The sequence below is a fragment of the Ptiloglossa arizonensis genome, chromosome 1 (assembly GCF_051014685.1).
Source record: "Ptiloglossa arizonensis isolate GNS036 chromosome 1, iyPtiAriz1_principal, whole genome shotgun sequence".
Lineage (NCBI taxonomy): Eukaryota > Metazoa > Arthropoda > Insecta > Hymenoptera > Colletidae > Ptiloglossa > Ptiloglossa arizonensis.
Window position 1 is genome coordinate 30,546,827 of NC_135048.1, and position 25,570 is coordinate 30,572,396.

The 25,570-nt window shown below is 40.7% G+C and overlaps 1 protein-coding gene and 1 long non-coding RNA gene across 2 annotated transcripts in view; one reads left to right on the plus strand and one right to left on the minus strand.

Annotated features, from left to right (window-relative positions):
• Positions 1-13,200, minus strand: part of LOC143146169 (uncharacterized) — a 30,783-nt gene extending 17,583 nt beyond the window's left edge. The window contains exon 1 of the long non-coding RNA XR_012991843.1: positions 13,094-13,200. This is a non-coding gene — a long non-coding RNA (uncharacterized LOC143146169). The remainder of the gene's footprint in view (positions 1-13,093) is intronic.
• Vn (membrane-bound neuregulin protein vein) overlaps positions 1-25,570 on the plus strand; it is a 510,544-nt gene that overhangs the window by 348,476 nt on the left and 136,498 nt on the right. The window lies entirely within an intron of this gene.

The window sequence follows — 25,570 nt, forward strand, 5'->3', positions numbered from 1 at the left end:
GACGCGATCGTGCTTCTCCATTCCGAAAGTAATGGGAAGGTTTGAGCGCACTTGAGGCAGGTCTAGGTTCAAGGCGCAGGGTTCAACCAAGTCGCCCGTATAACTCGTTCATTTTTCAAAATAGAGAACAACGCCTCCGGCGGAAGTTTAATTTCACGGAGGGAACGGGATGTTTATATCGTGCTTCTACAGTCCAACGGTGGAAGTGTCAAGGACGTTACAAGGTCGTTAATATTTTTCCCTTTCGTTCACCTTCTGACACGAGCTCGTGGAAAGATTTGGAATGACCTACTAGCTGAAGGTCGTCCAAGGTCACGGGGAAGAAGATGTACCGTGGGAATACGTTGGTAATATCGACACTGCCGAGAATCTCGACTCGTTCGGAAATTTTAAAATATTCGGAAGATTGTTACTATCGAGAATCTCGAATCATGCGAGGATTTTTGTATTTTCAAGGACACCCCGACTACCGAGAATCTCGAATCATGGGAGAATCTATGAATTTTCAAGAACACCTCCACTACCGAGAATCTCGAATCATGCGAGAATCTCTGAATTTTCAAGGACACCGCCGCTACCGAGAATCTCGAATCATGCGAGAATCTATGAATTTGCAAGGACGCCGTCGCTCCCGAGAATCTCGATTCATTCGAAAATCTCGACTCATTCGATAATCTCAAAATTTCTAGAAACTCTATCACTCCTGAGAATCTCGACTCATTCGAGAATCCCGAAATTTTTAGAAACCCCGTCACTCCCGAGAATCTCGATTTATTCGAGAATCCCTAAGTATCCAAGGAAACCGCCACTCCTCAGAATCTCGAAATTTTTAGAAATCACACCGTTCCCGAGAATTTCGATTCATTCGAAAATTCCGAAATTTTCGGGAACACCGGCGCTTTCGAGAATCTCGATTGATTCGAGAATTTCGACTTATTCGAGAATCCTGAAATTTTCAGAAACTCCACCGCTCCCGAGAATCTCAATTCATTCGAGAATCCGGAAATTTTCAAAAACACCACCACTCCTGATAATCTCGAAATTTTCGGGAATTCCGTCGCTCTCGAGAATCTCGATTGATTCGAGAATTTCGACTTATTCGAGAATCCTTTAATTTTTAGAAACTCCACCGCTCCCAAGAATCTCGATTAATTCGAGAATCTCGACTGATTGGAAAATCCCGAAATTTTTAGAAATTCCACTACTCCCGAGAATCTCGATTTATTCGAAAATCTCTATTCATTTCAGAATCTCGACTTATACGAGAATCACAAAATTCTTAGGAATCTCACTGCTCCCGAGAATCTCGATTCATTCGAAAATCTCGATTCATTTCAGAATCTCGACTGATTCGAAAATCCCGAAATTTTTAGAAATTCCACTACTTCCGAAAATCTCGATTCATTTCAGAATCTCGACTTATACAAGAATCCCAAAATTCTTAGGAACCCCACCGCTCCCAAAAATCTCGATTCCTTCTACAATCTCAACTTACTCAAGAATCCCAAAACTATCAAAACCCCCACTATTCCCAAGAACCTCAATTCACTCAAAAATCCCAAAATTTTCCAAACACGTCCCAATCCCCCCCCAAAAATTCCCCGCCCGCTATTTTCCCATTCTGTCACCTCTCCAACTAACACCCCTGTCCAATTTCCAACTGCAACAAACCACACCCTCTGACAAAGCTCCCCAAACTCTCTCAATGTTGCGTAGTAATTCCTTCTCGGTAGCGCGATGTGTTCGTCGAGTTCCAATTTCGTATCGCGCGACCTCACCGGGTTTTCTCGCAAACGGACATTGTGGAGCGATGTTGGATAGATAGTGGGGCAGGAGTGGGGGTCAGTCTCGCGTCTCCATTCACTTTTATTTCGAACAGACGCGAAAAGAATCGCGCTCAGAGCATGCCAGTTTCAGGCGGGCACAAAAGGTCCGGCCTTCGAGCCGGCCTTTCAACGAGTATCTCGACGTTCACGGGTGCACGATTCCAGAAACGAAAGCGCAGGAGTGCACCGTGCTTGGACGAGGTGGGTACGGCTGGATGAAGAGAGGAGGGGAGGGGAGAAGGGAGAGAGGGTGGCGTCGTATATAATTTACCCGAGGCTGGACGGACAGGCTCGCGAGGGATGGACAGAGTTATTCGGGCGTGCGAGGTCGGCGCTTATTCTACGGCTGCTCACGGACACGGGCACGGGATTTTCGTTTGAAATACTGCGACGCCGTGAAACAGCTTTTCGAAACGTTGACCGTTTTCACGGGTGACGGACACGCGCGAGCATTTTTTCAACGGGCTCTCGCATAATCGAGAGCCCTCCATTTCTGCTCGTTCCTCGCGGCCAAGAACGAAACCCGCTCCCCAGTGTTCTCCGTTTCCCGGTCATTTCGTTCGACCGGTGTTGTCCACAGCGCGACGATTATCGTTTCGCGTTTGTTCCCAGCCCGCGACCCAATGAATCGACGCTCCTCGAAACTTTTTCAACTCGCGACAGGGTGGAAACTTTCGTCGGTTCGGTAAGGGAATGTTCAAGACGAGGGGTGTCTTTGGGAATTCACGAAGGAAAAATTGTGGAGTTTTTCTCTTTTTAATAATCGTCGAGTATTTTTTTATTGAATTAAATAACGTTTCGTGCGGTGAGAAATGGGTCCTGTAGTGAGATGTGACTTTGGGAATTTAGGAGGGAAAAAGTATTGCGTCGATTGTTCTTAAATTTAGTGCACGTGTTTAGAGACTTTTGAAGAGTGTCTTGAAATTTTTTCATATTAATTCAATTAACGATTTTTGAGAAACAAATTGTACGAAAATGAATTGGAATTTGTTTCCCTTATACGATTGTAAACATTGTTAAGTAATGGAAAAATACAAATAAAAATGTTTATATACGAATCTAGCCGTTCGTGATTCTGTAATGTGTAAAGAATATTGCAAATTTATAAAATAGTGTCATTTTGAAACGCAGAAGTCGAAGAAAGTAACAAATAGTTTTCAAACAGTATTAAGTTTCATACAGGTTAGATGAAGCTGGGTAGAATACAACAAAGGGTAATTTTTTATGATATAATACATAAAAGATGTAGAACATAATATTTTGACAAGAACTTTGTTTTCGAGAGAATTCATTTCGAATATTCTTTACGTAATCGTACGATAGAGAACATCACTGACGTGTCTGACCATTGACTGTCTGACCACTGGCTGTCTGCATCTACTTGCAGCTGTTTCCTTTGTGATTCAATATTATCCACCCTCCATCGACCTTACTATCCAGGGACCAGCCACCAACCATTGAAAACGGATAACACTGCCATCAATTCGTACACACATCGACTATAAGTAGAAACAGCGAGCAATGGTCAGCCACGCTCAACAAGTCGAATTCTGAAAATCGATTTCCTCGAGAAGGAAGCTTTTATACGAAAAATTCTATTCCACATTATCGATGTATTTTCGCACAAAGAATCACCACCCACTCCCTCGCTCACCCCTTGCACATTGCATCGCCACCACACACCGAATCGATACGTTCTAACAATACCAATAACCAACTTACACTTTATCGCGTCCCCTGCCACTGTAAACATTAATTCTTATTCGTTAAAGAATAAGATTCGAACGTTAAAATTTACCCGAGTTTCGCAACTCGCGTATATTTCTATCGTAAATATTCACTTTCCGTGGAAAAATGCGTGGTTAACCGCTCGAGAACAATAATCGAACTTGTACCGGTGTTCGTATACCCAACGAACAATTAAACGTGTTTACATTTGGTATCCATCGCGTTCCGTAACGCATCAGCGGAACCAACCGTCGTGCACGGAAGTCCTTCGAATTGTCGACGTTCAGAAGTTAAATACGAACGCCACAAATCAGACCGCGGTGGTACGCCCTCGATTCACGCTGATTTAACAAAAAGTAGGGAAACAAGTCCCATCCGTGTCGTAAACCGAGTTCCATTCAACGCGTCGAGAACAGCCACGCTTCAGGTGCATGGAGTTTACAGTTTACACACAACGTAGCGTGGTTTTCAATGTTCTTACTTCGACACCGTTCCCGCGAAACAAATATTTCCCGCCACACCCCCCTCTCTACTGCCATGTAACCGATTTTAATCGAGAGTGGAATGCAGGTCGTGCGTGCACCAAGGGTTGGAAGAATCGAGGCGTCCGAATGGACAACGCGACTCGTTGAACCGCATGGTGTGCCGATTACTTTCAAAACCGCGTCTTTCGAACCGTAGAAAATTCACCCCCGTAACCGTATTAACGCCACCTTTCACATTACGCGCGATTAAAAAATTAATTTTCTTTCCTTCGTGTTTTCGTCTCGTTTACGATCTCGAAAACGTCTTTGTAGAATTTCTGCTCGATATACAAAACGTTCGTAACGTTACGAGTGTTCGAAGGAAACGATTGGTTGCAGAGAGGAACCACGATTTTTTAACTCGACATCGCGATTTACGGGCTCGTGGTTAGCGAAATTAACGAAATTTCCGTTTCAGTGTTACTAGAATTGTAAAAATAGATGACATAGTTTTCATTCGTGGAAAGAGACTTTGATCAATTTCTAAAATTCTGTTTTTGGTATTTAGAATTTGATAAAATTCTGTTTTTGGATATTTAGAATTTGATAAAATTCTGTTTTAGATATTTAGAATTTTATAAAATTCTTTTTCAGATATTTAGAATTTGATAAAATTCTGTTTCAGATATTTAGAATTTGATAAAATTCTGTTTTAGATATTTAGAATTTTATAAAATTCTTTTTCAGATATTTAGAATTTTATAAAATTCTGTTTCAGATATTTAGAATTTTATAAAATTCTTTTTCAAATATTTAGAATTTGATAAAGTTCTGTTTTAGATATTTAGAATTTTATAAAGTTCTGTTTTAGATATTTAGAATTTTATAAAATTCTTTTTTAGATATTTAGAATTTGTTAAAATTCTCTTCTAGATATTTAGAATTTGTTAAAATTCTCTTCTAGATATTTAGAGTGTGACCAAATTTTATTTGTATTTTTTCTCAATCGGTAAATATCTGAGAAATTATGAACAAATCTAATTTCATAGCGTCTCGTAAATTCCCGAATATTGTAACAAGACACCCTGGTGTAAAAAACCATTTTAATCCTAGGGGTCGAATGAACTCTGAGAAAAAGAAGACTAAAATTTCCATTTAGAATGTACTGTTTTTTTTTTTTTTTTTACCAAGAAATAGTAATTATAAGAGGACATCGAGGGTACAAATAACGAATGCTCGGATCTCCAAAGGAAATTCACGAAAAGGGAGGGTTTCTCTAGATCGGCGAGGGCTACGGGATGTAACGTAATCGGCAGTAGGAATCGCTTTAGATTCGTCACGAGGAGCTCGCTCGACAATCGCGATCGGCTAGGCGTTGGTTCGTCAAAGCAAATCCGCGTCAATGTTCCGACTGAAACCCGGGCTTTCGTCTCGCCCTTTGTCGCTTCTCCGCGCAATTATTATCGCCACCTCGCGTTATTAATATTCATGGTTCACGGTTATTAATATCAGCGGCAGCGACACCGCTAACGGAAACACCACCGGCGGTATTATCGTCCTCGTTCTACTCGCGATTCTTACCCATTAAACGCGCCGCGACGAGTGTGAGTGCACGTCGGTGTGCACGCTGCTGCGAGCACGCCTCCCGCGTTGCATATATCGGCCCGATGCAATCGATGCGCCAAGTCTTCGTTTTAGGGGCTGTGTTTCCTTTGTCGACGAGAGAAGCGAAAAAGGAACCTGGCATTTTTTTTTTTTTTTACAAAACGATACATCCAGCCCTTAAAAATAATATTCGTCGCATTGAACAAATTGTAGCGGAGGTAATAATATAACGTCTAAATTAATATACTCGGTCGGTGGTTTCGAGCGACCAAAATCGCAATAGTAATAATGGTAGCATCAATTCTCATTAGTAACATATTCCGCTCGTTGTGCAAACTGCGATAATTTCCGCTTTCGAGTGACCAAATTGAGACCGTCATTGCATTCGAAAACGGGGTAGGTGGCGATTTTTATCTCTAACCGCGTTAACAAGCTCGCACTGCACGAATATACACGCCTGCAGGGATCACTTTTTAACTCGAATCCGGGATAAAAATTATCGTTATAATCTCAGATAAAAACTGTTACTCGAAAGCAGAGTCTGACGATTCTTATCTTCAACCGAGGTCAATGAGTTCTCACTGTATTAATAAACACGATGACAGGGACGATTTTTGAACTTGAATGCGGGGTAAAAATTATCGTTATAATCTCAGATAAAGACTGTTACTCGAAAGCAGAGTTTGACGATTCTTATCTTCAACCGAGGTCAATGAGTTCTCACTGTATTAATAAACACGATGACAGGGACGATTTTTGAACTTGAATCCGGGGTAAAAATTATCGCTGTAATCCGGGGTAAAAATTTACTCGAAAGCAAGGTTTAACGATTCCTATCTTCGACGGAGGCCAACTGTTTCTGTACAAACATACGTACAGTCAGGGATGACTCTGTTACTCGAATCCGGGGTAAAAGTTATCGTCATAATCCCGAGTAAAAACAGTTACTCGAAAGCGGGGTTCAACGATTCTTCTCTTCAACCGAGACCAATGAGTTCTCACTGTACAAATATACACGATGACATGGACGATCTTTTAACTCCAATCCGGGGTAAAAATGATCGTTACAATCCCAGATAAAAACAGTTACTCGAAATCAGAATTTGACGATTCTTATCTTCAGCCGAGACCAATTAGTTCTCATTGTACAAATATACACGATGACATGGACAATTTTTTACCTCGAATCCGGGGTAAAACTTATCGCTCTAATCCGGGATAAAAACTCACTCGAAAGCGATGTTTAACGATTCCTATCTTCGACCGAGGCCGATTAATTCCAACCAGCTCTGTGCAAACATACGTACAGTCAGTACAGAATAACTCTGTTACTCGAATCCGGGGTGAAAGTTATCGTCGTAATCCCGAATGAAAACAGTTACTCGAAAGCGGGGTTTAACGATTCTTATCCTCGACCGAGGCCTACGAGCGGGTATCGTACAATCGTACGCGTTGACACGTGACTCGAATCCGGGGCGAAAATTTGTTACTCGAAAGCGGGAATCGCTACGCTCGCCCCGATTGATTGATTCCAGTTTCCGAACGATCGACGATTCGTAGCGACTTCTACCGCCGCGTAACGAGTACCAGAACGAATTTCAACGCACCGCTCTCCGGCGCTGAAAGACCGTTCGGCGTGAAACGCGTCTCGTCGCTCGAAGTGGCTCTAATTCAGCAACGAGGCGGCATTTTATCCGCTAAAGCTGGCGTCGTCGTCAACTGCCTCGCGAGTGTATATCCGGCGGTATTGCGGGAAGAGTTCTCGCGGAGCTCGTCGCCTCAGCCGACGACGCACAAAGAGAATAAAGTGCGTATTGTGCCAATTTCGCGTGGATGTGCGATGTAAAGCTTCTCTTGTCCTACCTGCCTCTCTCTCTGTCACTCCCTCTCTCTCTGTCACTCTCTCTCTGTCACTCTTTCTGGTTTTCAGGCGCGAGCTTTCTCCACGGTCGAGCGACAGGTAACTTTTAAACGAACCTTGGAACACGAGTGCTGTAAAAATACTTGGCGCGGAAGGTAGCGCTCGAGGGGGGCGAGGGGAGGGGGGCTTGAGCGTGCAAACGGCGGGCCCACACCGCCTATTATTCCTCCAATCTCGGGTTTCCTGTGTGCTCGAGCCGTTTGTGTTAGCGTGCGCGCGCGAAACTCTCTTCCCATTAAGCGACGTCGCGTCCGAGCCCCTCGGCGAAGAACACCTTTTTGCTCCTAGTTGAAACGAGTTTGTCGAATGTGACGATTAACGCGTCGACGAGACGGGACTTCGTGGGAAATTTGGGGGGGGGGGGGAGGCACAGTGAACTTTAAACGTCAAAGCTTCCGATGACCGGGATTTTTCATTGACAAATTAATTCCTACGAGTTTCTCGATGCACAACTCTGATTCAAGAGAGAGAAGAGTTTGGTACAAACATGGTTGAGAAGATCAAGCTGTGAATTTTTCTTGGGCCTCTCTGAACATTGAAAATAACGGTCGAAAGTTGTAGATACTTTTGTGAAAAATGTCGAACTGTGAACTATACATGTATGTATGTATGTATATGTATGTATGTATGTATGTATGTATGTATGTATGTATGTATGTATGTATGTATGTATGTATGTATGTATGTATATGTTTCAAGACCTAAACTAGATCGTCTTTTCAGGTTCTCTTCAGACATTGAAAGTATTCAAATCTATGTGAAAGATAGTTAGCTCGAATGCTGATTTTTTTACGCAAAATATTGACCAATATTATAAATGAAGTATCGTAATTTTAGTATAGCGTAGGTTTAAGGGAAGCTAGCTTTGCATAGATTTAAGGATCGTGCCTGAAAGAGGACGATAAAGGAGAAAGTAGAAGTTGATAAGAGTGAGAGTCAGGCCCTATGAAAAGGCAGTTGACGACGAGTAAAGATGCAAAAGAGTGTGTGGCGAGTAAGGGACATTCCTTTTTCGAGAGGAAAGACAGTGTTGAGCCGAGGAGTCGTATCGTAGTCACTTTATTTACCGTTATCTAACTATTGTCCAAGAACCAATTATTTACGGTTGATAAATAATTCCACATAATATTCTCAAAGAATGAGTAACTTTCACCCTTCTCCGTGCGGACCAATCGAATCGAGATCGATCCGCGAGTATGTTGGCAGAAAATAATTAACCGTCTCGTATTCAACTCTCCGAGCGTTGTTCAACGTCAAACAACCACGTCACGGGGTAACAATGAGGGTTAACGAGCCGGAGGAAACACCGAGGCCTCTTTCCCGCCCCCCTCCCCCCGCCCTCGCGAAGAAAAGCAAAGCATTATCTCGCGAAGCGACGGCAGCAGTGTCTGGCGAAATCCTATCAGAACGCCAGTGTAGTTGCTAATTTAACACTTCAAACGCAGCGGGAGGATGCGAAGGAGTAATTCATAATGAGCCCGGGAAAGCTTGCGGCCCGTAGGGATTGTGTATCTCGAACGTTAAGCGTTAACGTGATGGGCGGGCCCGCTACTTCGGACTACACGCGGGAATGCATTCGAAGCCACCCTGACTTTTCCCACGCGGCTGCTTTCCAGGAGCTCGTTACATTGTTAACGGGCAGTTCACTCGTCGATCGGTAAAAGTTCCCACCGATTCGATGGAACTTTCGAGCTTTCGAGCGAGGCTACGTAATCCTTTTCGAATTGCTCTGTATTCGGTTAGACGTTCGACGAATATCATTCGAATACCATTCGAATACTTTAGTAGTGCTTCGGTATTTGAATAATATTCGAATACTTGATTAGAGCTTCAGTATTTGAGTACAATTCGAATATTTGATTAGTGCTTCAGTATTTGAACACTGTTCGAATACTTGATTAGTGCTTCAGTATTTCAATACTATTCGAGTACAATTCGAATACTTGATTAGTGCTTCAGTATTTGCATACTATTCAAATATTTGATTAGTGCTTCAGTATTTGAATACTATTCGAATATTTGATTAGTGATTCAATATTTCAATACTATTCGAGTACAATTCGAATACTTGATTAGTACTTTAGTATTTGAATACTGTTCGAATACAATTCGTATACTTGATTAGTCCTTCTGTATTTGAATACTGTTCGAATACAATTCGTATACTTGATTAGTGCTTCAGTATTTGAATACTATTCGAATATCATTCAAATATTCGATTAGTGCTTTAGTATTTCAATACTATTCGAGTACAATTCGAAAATTTGAATAGTGCTTCAGTATTTCAATACTATCCGGATACAATTCTAATACTTGATTACTGCTTCAGAATTTGATTACTATTTAAATACAATTCGAATACTTGATTGATTAGTGCTTCAGTATTTGAATACTGTTCGACTACAATTCGAATACATAGTTAGTACTACAGTATTTGAATACTATTCAAATACAATTCAAATACTCGATTAGTGTTGCAGTAATTGAGTACTATTCGAGTACAATTGGAATACTTGATCAGTGCTTCAATATTTGAATACTATTCAGATACTTGAATGGTACTCCAGTATTTGAATATCACTCGAGTACCTGAGTAGTTCGCTATTCAAATACCTAAATACTAGTTCACAATTCGAATATCATTCGAACGATAATATTGAAATACTCAAGTACTCGAAGTTTATTCGTGGCATTCCGTTAACTGTAAAACAATTCGAATATTAAATTACGCGAATACTGCCAGCTCTACTTTTAAAATGCTCGTGACTTAACACCGCGATTCCCAAAGGGAATCTCTCGGTTCGCGGAACCAAATACTTCGCACGATCATGCAGAATAATATGCTACCCGGTCGCAAGCTAAATGACATCGCGAAATTCCGGCCACGAGAAGCGGTCGCGGGGACCAGAACATACCTATACACGTTATCTCGCTTCCCATTGTTTTTACAGCGAGAGCGCGCGGAACAAAAGTGGCTAAAAATTAAATTTAGAAACCTTTTCGTTTTATATAAATTCTCGATAGAATCGATTGTAACCGTACTTCACGATGCCGGAAAGCCCTGTTTGTTTTTGTCTGCGAACGTTAGAGGGGAAAAACAGAGTCGTGCGCGAAAAAAACGTTAAAATACTTTCCGTATTTAAACGATATTCCTGTCTCGTGCAACGGCGGGTATTTCGGCTGATAAAAAAATATAGTCGAAGAAAAACGAAACAACGCTCATCGGGAGCCAGGACATCGATCGATCAATTACGAGATTCCACTCCCCCCTCCTCCTCGACCCACTTCCGCCGTGGACAATATCCGGACAGCGTTGGTTAACATTGGTCCAAACAGAGTTTGCCCTCTTTGAAGTCGAATAAAACTCTCGGTCGTCGAGTAACGTCGAAGGAACATCGATTTAAGGGGGTCTTTTCGTTTAAAATGACAAACGATGTTTAAGATTTAATGTAAAAAGAACCACGAGATTTAGAAACTTGAAATTTGGCACACGTATAGGATAGTCTTTCGAGAAAGAATTCTAAAATTTTCGTGCAATTATTTCATGTATTTTTAAAATTATTAATTATTTCTTGTAGTGTGTTACGAAAATTGAACAACAATGACCGTTACAATTATCTAGGAAAATCTAGGAAAATTGTAGTCTATCTAGGAGTCCATATAGAAGATAGAGACTTTAAATCTATATTCTAAATTTCTTTTCATCATAAATTCGGGGAACCCAATCTATATGAACATGACAATAAAAAATATACATTGACTTTCTGAAGTTATCGGTTTATTACAAATTTTAATTTGTATAGAAATCTATGTAAAGGTTGCAAACTTGTACCCAATTTTTTCACGAATCTATCACATCTCAAATTATCGATCCACGAAAATTTCAATGTATATAGACATCTACGTAAAACTTGGAGACTCGAGACCAATTTTTTCACAAATCTACCACATCTGTCATTATCGATCCTAGAAAATTTCAATCCACGTAGAAATCAACGTAAAAGTTACACACCCTAATTCTACGTTCCACCATGTGCATATCCACACAACTGTGACTACAAAAAATACGATACAACCTTCGAAAGCAAAGAGACATCTATTATTCGCAAATCTTCATTTCTCAAACCCCGTGAAAAAGCACTATAGCGACTATCGATCGAATTTCATTATGAACGACGAATATCCAAGGGAACCAAGACTTCGAACACGGAATTCGTTGCAAAAAAAAGAAGAAAACACCCCGTGTTTCCTCTCCTCGTGGTTTAGTAGGCATTTTATAAGTACGGGACAATTTAGTGATCGTGACTATATAAAATACAACCGTGACTACGAAAAATACAACCGTGACTACAAAAAATACAACCGTGACTACACAAAGTACAACCGTGACTAAAAAATACAACCGTGACTACAAAAAATACCACCGTGGCTACGAAAAATACAACCGTGATTACAAAAAATACAAGTGTGATTACAAAAAATACAACTGTGACTACGAAAAATACAACCGTGACTACACAAAATACAACCGTGACTAAAAAATACAACCGTGACTAAAAAATACAACCGTGACTACGAAAAATACAACCGTGATTACAAAAAATACAAGTGTGATTACAAAAAATACAACTGTGACTACGAAAAATACAATCGTGACTACACAAAATACAACCGTGACTAAAAAATACAACCGTGACTACGAAAAATACAACCGTGATTACAAAAAATACAAGTGTGATTACAAAAAATACAACTGTGACTATGAAAAATACAATCGTGACTACACAAAATACAACCGTGACTACAAAAAATACAACCGTGACTACAAAAAATACAACCGTGACTACGAAAAATACAACCGTGACTACAAAAAATACAACCGTGACTACGAAAAATACAACCGTGACTACAAAATATACACTACAACCTTCGAAAGCAAAGAGCCATCGATTGTTTCGCACAGCGACTACCGATCGAATTTCATTCCAAACGACGAATACCCAACCGGACCAAGACTTCGAACACGGAACTCGTCGCAAAAAAAAGCAAGAAAAAGAAGAAAACTCCCCCGTGTTCCCTCTCCTCGTGGTCTAGTAGGCATTTTATAAGTACGGTACGTTTTGGCGATGGTCCGGGGCGGTCACTGCCAGGGGATTACTGCGGTTGAAAAAACGCGGTACAATCGCGAACGGTCGTGCCGCGGGAGGTGGTTGAATCGGTCCCGGTTACAAGAAAAAGAAAAGTATCGCGCGGCCGAACTGTGTCTGTCTACAACGACAAAGAGTACTACCCAGCGGTTGGATACGAAGGGGGTAGTCGAAAGAACAGAATTTAACGAGCAAACGAGCGCGTACGTAGCAACTGCATCTCCGTTGGTGGATGAAACAAACGTAGTTTCGGGATAACTGTGACCGGTCGGGAAGCTTCTGGTAACTTCGCTCGTGTCCTGGACGCGCGCCAAACACGATTAAGTCGCTGCTCCCTTCCTTCCTGGCGGCGAGAGAGGGGGGAAAAAAGGAGGGTTCGAGACGCTGGAAAGAGGCCGATACCTGGGAGATCCGCAAGGTGTTCCACCGGTAACCTCTACCGGTTCTTCGACCCGCTACGCCGCTGCTGGCCCCGTTCCGCCCCGCTCGTTGTTACAATTGCAACGACGCTTGGATGTCGTCCAATGACAGTGGCATATCGGCCAGTTTACCCTGCCTGAAAACCCCTCCACGTGGAAAACGAGGTTGGACTGCGAACGCGACGAGGGTAACAGCCGAGCCTGAAATCAACTGGCGATTTTCCACGGTTGATCCGCAGGGCTCTGCCACGGCTTACGTACTGCGGTAACCTTCGATGGATTCGATTATTTATATATTAACCCCTGGCCTACGTGCATCGCATAATGCGTTCGTTTGTCGAGCGAACGTTCACCGTTCTCGTTCATTGAATGGAAATGGAAGTTCACGGTGGATTGATATTCCAAGTGGATGTTTAGTAGGGATTGAGAAGAAAGTATTGTGGGTGAAGAAGGGGATGTTAGGAATTGGAGAATATTGTTTATTGGCGGTGATTCATTTAAATATTCTCGTTCATATTAATAATTCTCGTTCATTGAATGGAAATGGAAAGTTCACAGTGGATTGATATTCTAAGTGGATGTTTAGTAGGGATTGAGAAGAAGGGGATTGTGGGTGAAGAAGGGGATGTTAGGAATTGGAGAATATTGTTTATTGGCGGTGATTCGTTTAAATAGTTTACTGGTACGGGTGAGTATAATCAGTAGGTTGACACGATACCCGCATAGGATAGCTGATTGTAGTCACGGGCTACAAAAATGGAGTTTAAAGTTAGGGAAACAATTGCAAGTGTTGAGGTGTTTGTTTGTTTTTTTTTTTTTTTTTTTGAGATTATTTTGGCATTGGTATTGTCAAATTTATAATCATACTCAATCGTGAGATCGACGTGATAAAATTGCAGTAAATTTGTATAAGCATGGTGAATTGTGGTGTAATTATATTAAATTTGTACAAATAGTTTATCAAACGTACAGCAACACAAAGGTGTAAGTGGTTATTTTTCTAACTTTTATATTGTTCTCCAATTGCAATGTATTTTTAAAAATTTGATGCAGTTCAGAAAGTAATTAGAAACATTAAAAATCAAAATAGTGAAGGAAAGATAATGATGACAGAATTATTTCGTGCAATTGAATTCGAAGGTATATATTAAAATCTTCCCACTTTCCCGCCGTAGCAAAAAGGTTGAGAGGTTGGAAAGTATAATTGTTCAGTTAGCTAGGGAAATTTTACAGTGTCTTGCACATATTTTCTCGTAACTAGTAACCGTTTTGTCGAAGTATTGATCAGAATAGAAATAATAGAAAAATAATTATTTTTTTCTAGAAAAGAAAAACAGTAAATTTACTCGTGTAAATTTTTTTTCTCGTGACTAGTATTTGTTCGATGGGAGTATCGATCGGAGTAGTAATAATTAAAAAATAATTTCTTTTTTTCCAGAAAAGAAGAAAAGTAAATTTACTAGTATAAACCTTTTCTCGGACTATCAATCGGAGTAGAAATAATTATAAAATAATTTCTTTTTTCCAGAAAAGAAGAAAAGTAAAGTTACTAGTATAAACTTTTTTCTCGGAGTATCAATCGGAGTAGAAATAATTAAAAAATAATTTCCTTTTTCCAGAAAAGAAAAAAAGTAAATTTACTTGTGTAAATTTTTTTCCTAACTAGTAACTGTTCTATTGGAGTATTGATCAGAATAGAAATAATTGAAAAATAATTTATTGTTTCCAGAAAAGAAAAAAAGTAAATTTACTTGTGTAAATTTTTTTCCTAACTAGTAACTGTTCTATTGGAGTATTGATCAGAATAGAAATAATTGAGAAATAATTATTTTTTTCTAGAAAAGAAAAAATTAACTCTTCAAAGTTACTCGTATAGTAACTTTTCAATAGTTACTCTTTAAATTTATTTTATTTTTCGAGATCGTGTCAAGGTCACTTTCTTAATAAATCAGAAGACTCGAGAAGGAGGAATTGTGACAAGAATCGACAATAAACGAAAAACGACAAGAATCGAGTGCTTTGTATTTAAATTTTCAGCTTCATTTCTCAAAGACCGTAGTTTGTTACGTTACGATTGGTTCACCGCGCGGAACAGGCCGAAGTATCCAGAATAATGGCTCGGAACAAAACTGACGGCAATGCGATTAACAGCACGCGCCCTTGGAATATTTATGATAGGTCGTCGGGAAACTTCGTCTACTTCTCTGTGTTTAAAACAGGGTCCCCCAAGCTCCCAGCATCCTCAGCTGGTAATCGAGACTCCGCCTCCCAAGGAACTGCAGACATTTTATTTGGATTATTCGTCTTAACCCCTTAAGTACCTAATTATTGTTTCATTGTAATTGGTGTTCATTTCCCACGTGTCTCTTCAAAGTTAATCAATAAATACAATTACACTGAGAAGTATTCAATTGTATCGAGCAACACCTACAACATATACAGTGGCTCCAAAAAAATATTTGCACGTTGTACTATAAAGAAATTCTTCTTATCTGTGAGACTGATTTTAATGAAAGTTTGGGTGCATGTAGAGCATAATAGTGCATCTATAAAGAATTTTTTTTGTTTACAGGAAACTTCTTTCAGAAGATGAAATCAAGTCTCGAAGGTTTTATTGATTTTTTTAATTTTCGTCATGCAAATTTTCTTGGGACTTTTTTGCAATAGAATGATAGAGCAATAAGTGCTGAACATTTTTCATATGAAAAGTTTGGCTCTATTTCATACTATTGGGAAGTTGTGTTTGAAAAATTGAAGAGAAAGTGCTACTTTAAAGGCTGACCCATTTTTTTTTATAACTTTGTAATCGTGCGAGATACAACAAAAATTTTCTTACAAAAAATGTTCAGCTTTCAGTGCTCTATCGATCAACCGTAAAAAAGTCCCCCAAAAGAATATTAGTATTAAAGTATACAGTATTAAAACTATAAAACTAAAAATTATAACTATTGAAACAACGAAAACATGTTGAATTTCCGGGTCTTAATTTTATCCTCTCAGGGATATTTTTCGTCAACGAAACAATTACGTCATCTGCCACCTAGTATGCTTTATACACGAACAAACTTTCGTTAAAATCAGACTTGTGGGTAACCGGAATTTCCTCATAACACAGTATACAAATACTCTTTGGATCCACTGTGGTATAAAACAAACAAAAATATTGTGAATTTCTGCAAACAAATTTTACCGTTAAAAAATCAACGTAACGTAGAATTTGTTTTATTGAAAAAAAAAAATCTGAAAATATTCCAGACTAGACAAACCAAATACATCACTACCGGTTATATATATATATATTTTTTTTTTAAATCTATATTACGAGAAGGTTTGCAAAAGGAACGTAACGTCCGGATAAATTTCAGTAGCGGTGAAAAAAACTGTTTCTCCTAATGACCCCTATTAGAACACTGATGCTTAATGGGTTTAAAGCCGACTAGTCGCAAACCGCTCGGGAAAACAAAAGCAAGGGGGGCTTGGAAAATAAAGGGATGAAACCACTTCCTTCGCCGACCGCGGGGTGGAAGATATAATCCGCTTGCGGCAATTAGTAACGATTAATTAAGAATATTCGTACCGTGCCTCGCGCAGCTTTTCTCCAAGATGGTGGCGCGCTGGTAATGGAACATCCACGGAATTACTAACGGCGCCCAGTGTGCAGAGTAGTCGGTACTTGCGATGGAACCATATTCGCGGAGAGAGGGTAGTGAGCAGCCAAGACGAAGGAAAGGGGGGGCAGTTTCGGCCCCACGTCTGGAGAGTCACAGGGTCGAATAGCAGGTCGGAGCCTTTATGCCCTGCAAATTAATAATTAATTAAAACTGATGGGTAACTGTGGCCGAAGCAGGGGCTCTCAACGTCTCGAGACCCAGTATCCTGCTCCGAGCTCGTTTTACACAATGAATATTGTAATCATTGAAATTTCGAATTCTAGAAATTTCGAAAATTTGTAGGAAATACGAGTACCGTTCCTTGTTTTCTGTGGATAAAAACAATCGCGTAAAATCCGAGTTTTTTATACTGTCGTGAATATTTTAACGATTTTTATATTCTTCAATATTGGTGAGAAAGAAATTAAAGTCAGGTGTATTTTTCTAGCTGTAAGGAGGATAATTTTAACTAATTTTGAAAAATCCACCGAGATTTATATATTATCGAAGACTACATATAAACTTTAATAAACTGTGGATTACTCCAAAAAGTTTCCTGTTTACTGTAGAATGATTTGAGATCAAATTTCGAATAATCCACCGATATTTAAATATTACCAAAGACTACATATACACTTTAATAAACTGCGAAAGATTACTCCAAAAAGTTTCCTGTTTGCTGTAGAATAATCTTAAATGAAATTTCGTATAATCCACTCCTGATTAAATATTATCGAAGACTACATACAAATTTTAATAAACTGTGAAAGATTACTCCAAAAAGTGTCCTGTTTACTGTAGAATAATCTTAGATCAAATTTCGTATAATCCACTCAGATAAAATATTATATTATCGAAGACTACATACAAATTTTAATAAACTGCAAAATATTACTCCAAAAAGTGTCCTATTGGCTGTAGAATGATCTTAGATCAAATTTCGAATAATCCACAGAGATTTAAATATTACCAAAGACTACATAAAAATTTTAATAAACTGCGAAATATTACTCTAAAAAGTGTCCTGTTTGCTGTAGAATAATCTTAGATCAAATTTCGTATAATCCACTCAGATTAAATATTATCGAAGACTACATACAAATTTTAATAAACTGCAAAATATTACTCCAAAAAGTGTGCTATGATCTTAGATCAAATTTCGAATAATCCACCAATATTTAAATATTACCAAAGACTACATACAAATTTTAATAAACTGCGAAAGATTACTCCAAAAAGTGTCCTATTTCCTATACAATAATCTGAGATCAAATTTTGAATAATCCATCGATATTCAAATATTACCAAAGACTACATACAAACTGTAATAAACTGCGAAATATTACTCCAAAAAGTATCCTATTTGCTGTAGAATAATCTAAGGTCAAATTTCGAATAATCCACCAATATTTAAAGTTACCAAATACTACGTACAAATTTCAATAAATAACATAAGGTTACTCGAAATAATGTTCCATTCACCATAAAATGGTCTCGGATTAACTGGCACGTATTATTTAAAAAATGAGAGGTCGAAAAGTAGCTTGGCAGTTTCTTCGCGATCGTTTGCCTCGATACACCAGAAACGGATCCAGGCACCGAGGGACGAGGTCGTCCCGTTCGCGCCTCGCAAATGAATAATTAATTACAGGCCCGGAACAAATACGACGGAAACAAGTGCGCCACGATTTTTCCCTATTTGCTCGCGAGTCCCCTGTCTCTTCGCACCTCGAGCTCGCGCGGTTAATTGGGTTCGCGAGGGCGCCCCCACCACCCATCAACCCTCCCCCCTTCCCCGACGACCCATGAGAATCGATAACATTCTTTATCGCGCGCTCGTTATTATATGTATATATCTATATCTATCTATATATATATTTTTATCGCGGCAAATGGAGCGTGGGATCGTTGTAATAACATCGGAACAGGGAATACCCGGCGCTTGTTTGTACAACTCGCGAAGTGATGTATAAACGATCGAAAATATTGCCCACGATATTGCTTTCGGGATATCGAATGTTTCCGACATTTAATCGGCCATCGACGCCCGGTAAAATGTTGATGAAAATTAGTCGTTCCGCGAGCGAACGAGCGAGCGAGAGGGCGGGGGCTTCCCACGCTCGAGAAAACACGCGAGCTAGACGCGAGACGCCGTGAATGAAATTAGAGGCAACGTCGGGCGAGTGTAACGCGTCAGTTTGTAATTTAACAATTTTCACGTGGAGCGCCGTTGGAAACGGTCCCGATGCGAGCGCGATTACGACGTAGTTCGTTATATCGCGAATACGCCGCGACGTTTTCACGGTGCGTCGACTCCCCCCTTCTCCTCTCACCCTCGCCACGGGCAGCCCGCCGACAACCGTGTTCCAGCGGGGTTCGACAATTTTCGGCAACCGAGAACTTTTAATGAATTTATTACCGGAAAAGTTAGTTCGCGCGCGGCCGATGTCCTAGTTGAAGGAAATAAATCACCGCGGATTTCAAAGGGACACCGTGATAGGCTCGATAGGATCAGTGTTGTTGCGTCGTTGTTCCGGGGTTCGAGTACTCGAATATCGTTACCGAGGTATTCGAATCGGCAAGTGTTTGAGTAGTATTCGAATAGTCAATTGTTCGAGTAATATTCGAATAGTCAAGTGTTCGAGTAGTATTCGAATAGTCAAGTGTTCGAGTAGTATTCGGATGGTCGAATATTATTCGAATAATTAAGTGTTTGAATAGTATTTGAATAGTCAAGTGTTCGAATAGTCGAATGTTCGAATGGTATTCGAATAGTCAAGTGTTCGAATAGTCGAATAGTATTGGAATGTTCGAATATTATTCGAATAATCGAGTGTTTGAATAGTATTTGAATAGTCAAGTGTTTGAATAGTCGAATGTTTGAATACTATTCGAATAATCGAGTGCTTGAATAGTATTTGAATAGTCAAGTGTTCGAATAGTCGAATGTTCGAATAGTATTCGAATAATCGAGTGTTTGAATAGTATTTGAATAGTCGAATGTTTGAATACTATTCGAATAGTATCGGAATAGTCGAGTGTTCAAATAGTATTCGAATAGTCGAGTGTTCGAATAGTATTCAAATAATCAAATTCTCAAGCAATATTCAAATTATATTTGCTGAATACTTAAACACACAAGCCTTCGAATATTCCAGTACAGAAAAGATTTTAAACGAAATTTAGAAATAGAATAATGACAAAAATAGAAAAGCTATGAACCACACGAATTAAACTATACCCGAAAAATGATAATATACGTGCAATGTAATTCAGACACTTGGTCTAATTATTAGTTACAAAGAAAAGGAAACATACTTCTGCAATCGCAATATACTCATTTCTATCCCTCTATTATCCCGATATACAATACAGAAGAAATTTAAAAAAATAATAGATAACTTTTATAGAAAACTTTGTTCTATTTTTCCTAGACACTCACTTTTGTGTCTCTTCTCTTCGTATTTTCATTTTCTATATTCGCAACTTGTGCAACGAAGACGTAAAATAAATACTAACACTAGTGTTTCGTGTATTTACGAAATAAATTTCTACACTTACTTTAACTTTCGTACGTGTACATTGTAACTAAAGCATGGTAATCATCTACGTTCTATTACTCATGAACGATCTTTACGAACGATCGTTCCGACCTTCAAAGCAATCTTAGAAAATTCATGAAAGAAAACAACGTAAAACGAGAACCGATACATAAAGAAGGTATTAAAGATGAATTAGGTAGAACGAGACCGAAGAGTCGAGCAGTGACACGGGACAACAACAGCGACGACGATATAAATTTACCACGGCCTAAGGTTCTTACTCACGCATTTCTAACCGATGTCTCGGTGGCCTGCCGCACCCCCTACAACCCCCAAGCACCTCCCCCCACTCCGTGCCGCGGTTTTCGCGCGCGTGTTCGTATTTATTTAGATTCGCGACAAGGTCCACGGTTTCCGTCCCCGGTTGATGAGTCACGGGCTCGCGACGGACAAGGACAGAAGAAAACCGAGACGACGAAGAGGAGGCAGAAATTCTCGTCCACGGACGAGGGAAAAGGTGGGGGAGAACGAAAGAGAGAAGGAGGGGGGCACGTGATACCGGCGCGCTTGCCAACACTGCTTAGATTTAAATCGGTCCGTTCGAAGAGTATCCTCTGTACTCTGTGCCCTCCAGAAATATCCTGACGAATCGAGGATGAACTCGAGGATTGCCCCCCCCCCCCCTTGACCATTTCTTTGAGTTGATTGTCGCTGGATGTCTCGCAGAAAATCGAACTCCACGAGGCGTTTTCCAACTTACAGTTACATCTGAGTATCTCTTACTAGAATCAAACTATTGCTATTGCAATGTAAAATTGTTAATCACCAATGACCACGAAAGTAATCGTCGAGCACGTAGATTGAATCACTGATCATTTCTCAACGGTAACTCCAATAATTTCCAAGAAGATTTCCAACCCTCTTCGAAAGATGGACGATCTTAAGAATATCTATAACGTGCTGTAAGGAGAAGTTTGTTAATTGTTTCTCCCTCCGGGTAAATTTTAAAATCATCGACGCCTCGACGAGAGTCGCGTAAGAAGGTCGAGAGAGCTACGCTTTCGAAGAGGAGACCTACACGAAGCCTCTCGTTGGACGAAAGATGGTCGAAGGGTGAAGTGAAGGTACCCTTTGTTTCGATGGAATTCGAGGGGACGGTACGATAAGTTTGAAGTTGTAAGAAGCGCTCCGAAAATTGCTTTGTAACGCAATACCCCGGCCGCGTGGGGCGGGCGAGAAAGTTTCAATAAAATTAATGCCGCGGAGGGATGATACGCATCGCTTACGCCTCGGTTTCTTCCGTGGTTAGGGGGTGCCGCCCTCCCGGCACGAGCCCCGAAACTTTCGAAACGAGGCCAAGAACAAAGACCCCCCGATCGTCGATGGAAAGGAAATCAGTCGAAGATCGCGAAAGTAAATCTAACGACGAAAGAGGGTGGCTACACACTCGAATCCATTCCGTCTGAAATCTATTGTACCTCGAGCCTTCTCACCCTAAACGAATAATGAATTCAACATTTTCGAGAGTTTTCACATAAATTTAATCACAGATAATCGACTGAACCGAGAGATGTTTCCGTTAATTGAATTCATCTCGTAGAATTTTCAGAATTTTCATTTGTAATTACATCGGGTTGTTCGGAAAGTCGTTTCGTTTTCCAAAATGGAGAATATACGATTTAATAAAATGTTTGTACGCTCTGAAAGAATCTTCTTTCATTTTCACAAAAAAAAAAAGAAAATGACTTTCCGAACAACTTAATGTTCGATTGAATATCCCAACCGATAGTGCATCCAACAGTACCGAACAAACAACTCAAGGGTAGAGTATTCTAAAATTTCGAAAATAATCAGAGATTTGTGACTTGTGACGAACAAAAGAATTTTATCGGTTTTGGAAGAACACGTACGTTTCATCAATATGTGTTCAATCCGACCCGTGAACGTTCAGTGATCTTCCGAAGCGAAAGAAATATTATAGATAAGGGCGGACAAGTTGCACTTCATCCCGGGAGGAGGGATCGATCGTATTCTCTTGCTTTGCGCGTGTAAGCTTGGTCTCTTCGCGAGAGATGAATAAAGAAAAAAAAAAAAGGAAGCGTTGACGATAAAGGTCTCGGTAGCTGGACCAAGCGGAAAAGTCGAAGCGAACGCGCCGAGTGCGCGAACGAAGAAAAGAGGTGGAAGAGGGAGCTCGGTTGAAGACGCGAGCGCGTGGATGACGTAGGGTGGGCTCTTGACGAATCAGGGCGTAACCGCGATATATAGAGGAGACCGCAGCAGCGTGGAGACTTCCAGGGAGAACCTCTGGAACCGGCTCGATGGTTAGGTGAGATTAGGTGCACGGAGGGAGCGGTTTGAAAGCTCTCCAACGGACTTCACCGTTGGCCACTTCATCCTCGCCCCGAGAACTATACCAGATTCTTTTCGGCTTCTTTTCTTCGCTACCACCCCAAACGACACCCCTCGGGCTTTCGAGCCGAGACCTTTGTTCCGATAAGTCCGACGTCGACCCGCCTCGTTTGACCTTTTTCCAAGACGATGAAGCAACTGTCTTCCTCGTACACCCCCCCCCCCCCCTCTTAACCCCCTCGCGACCTCACACCCGCAATCTGATCCGCATCGTCCACCGATCGCCAATCCGATAGAGGATACTCGCGGACAACTGCGATTTAACGAGATAGGATCGCTCAGTTCTCGAACGAACCGTTTTCCATCGTATTTGCGTTTGGATATGTCGGGACCGGTGCCTCGCTTAATGTTCGAAAACTGAGCTGGCTTCCATGTATGCGATACTGGTGGAGAATACTTTATCTCGAGATAGGTGACTTATGGTGTACGATGGAACGAAGTTCGAGAGTCGAGGAGACGCGGTGACTATTCAAATATTTGAGTATTGGAGTACTCGACTATTCGAATCCTTGAGTATTGGGATACTTGACTATTCGATCACTTGAATATTGGAATGATTGAGCATCGAATTCTTGAGTATTGGAATACTCGACTATTCGAATTCTTGAGTATTGGAGTACTCGACTATTCAAATCTTTGAGTATTAGAATACTCGACTATTCGAATCCTTGAGTATTGGGATAATTGATTGCTCCATCACTTGAATATCGGAATAATTGATCACCGAATTCTTGAATATTGGAATACTCGACTATTTGAATTGAGTATTGCAGTACTGGACTATTCGAATACTTGAGTATTGGAATAACTCAGCATTGAATTCTTCAGTAATGGAATACTCGACTATTCGAATCCTTGAGTATTGGGATACTTGACTATTCGATCACTTGAATACTGGAATAATTGAGCATCGAATTCTTGAGTATTGGAATACTCGACTATTCGAATCCTTGAGTATTGGAGTACTCGACTATACGAATTCTTAAGTATCGGAATACTTGACTATTCGATCACTTGAATATTGGAATAATTCAGCATCGAATTCATGAGTATTGGCATACTCGACTATTCGAATCTTTGAGTATTAGTATACTCGACTATTCAAATCCTTGAGTATCGGGATACTGGACTATTCGATCACTTGAATATTGGAATAAATCAGCATCAAATTCTTGAGTATTGGAATTCGATAGAGAATACTTGCGCACAACTGCGATTTAACGAGATACGATCGCCCATTCCTCGAACGAACCGTTTTCCATCGTATTTGCGTTCGAATACGTCGAGACCAGTGCCTCGCTTAATGTTCGAAAATCGAGCTGGCTTCCATGTATGCGATACTGGTGGAGAATACTTTATCTCGAAATAAGTGACTCATGGTGCACGATGGAACGAAGTTCGAGGGTCGAGGAGACGCAGTGGTGGGAGCCCTGATCATGTATCCGAGCAACACGTTTTACCAATACCCGGGGCGTTCCCGTAATATGGCCCTCGAGGACTTCGTTTCAAGATACTCGGGAATGACCTGCTTATAAATTAAAGAGAAAATTACCGATAAATGTTTCCTGCTCGAAACTTCAACGTCTGAGTAGGCCCATGGGGGACCGGTTGACCCCGTAACGGAGAACGTTATCTCTCGATACAAGTTCGCTGCTTCTCCCCGGAATCGAGAAAAAATTGAATAGACAAAGACACGGAGGAAATTCATTCGTAATTGTAATAGTAAATCGAGAGTTTAACCGTCGGTTTACGGATCGAGGCAAGAGCCCCTGATATTGAATCCGGTCACGAACAAAGCAAGATTGAGATTCCCCTCGTTTCGTCAAAGAGTCGGGAGAGGTTAAGTGCGGAAACGGCGCGCGATTAATATCGAGACAGCGTGGAATAATACGACAGTTTATTCTCCGGTCAAAGTGGTACGCACAGGGCAAACAGAAACGACGCAATATCACGGCCCTTTGACCGAGGTTGCTCGAGTCGCAACGACGTCGACCGGTGGTACTCAAAGGGCGGTTGAAAAATATATACGAGCGGGAGAGAGGACAGAAATGCACTCGCAGGAAGCGGATAAAATAGTTGACCCGCGCGTTGCGTTGTTTCCGCGAAATGGTACGCGTTCAAAGGCCGCGAGATTATTGCTGGCGAAGACGCACGATTGCCGTGGCCGTCCGACGTTGTGAGAAACGGAATTGGACATTGAGTGGCGAGCGGAACAACGAGCGCCGCGCGCGTAAGATTGAAATAAAACGTAGGCGCCGCGCGACGCCTTTATTTCCGCGTCTGTTTATTGCGCCGGATAAATCAACGAACGCGACACACCGGACTAGACTGTTTTACATAAACGACACGCTCGGTTCGCCTCCCGCTTACAATTTATCGCCGACCGTAAGAACGAGGTATATCTTATTAAAGAACCCGCGAGCCGAGTATTATTTCCAGAACTTTTATTCCGATCTTCGCGCAACGACGTATCGAGAAGCCACGCGCGACTCTTCTGTACGATGAAAACACACCGTCGCGCGGATACGTTCCAATTAGGAACGGGATACTCGTTGAATTACTCGTATACTCGATTGTTCGAACTATCGAGTATGACGAATACTGTTCGAATTCTCGAGTGTTTGAGTAATTGAGCATCGAATTCTTGAGTATTGGAGTAGTCGACTGTTCGAATACTTGAGTATTGGAGTACTCGACTATTCGAATACTTGAGTATTGGGATACTTGACTGTTTAATCAATTGAATATTGGAATGATTGAGCATCGAATTCTTGAGTATTGGAATACTCGACTATTCGAATTCTTGAGTATTGGAATACTCGACTATTCGAATTCTTGAGTATTGGAATACTCGAC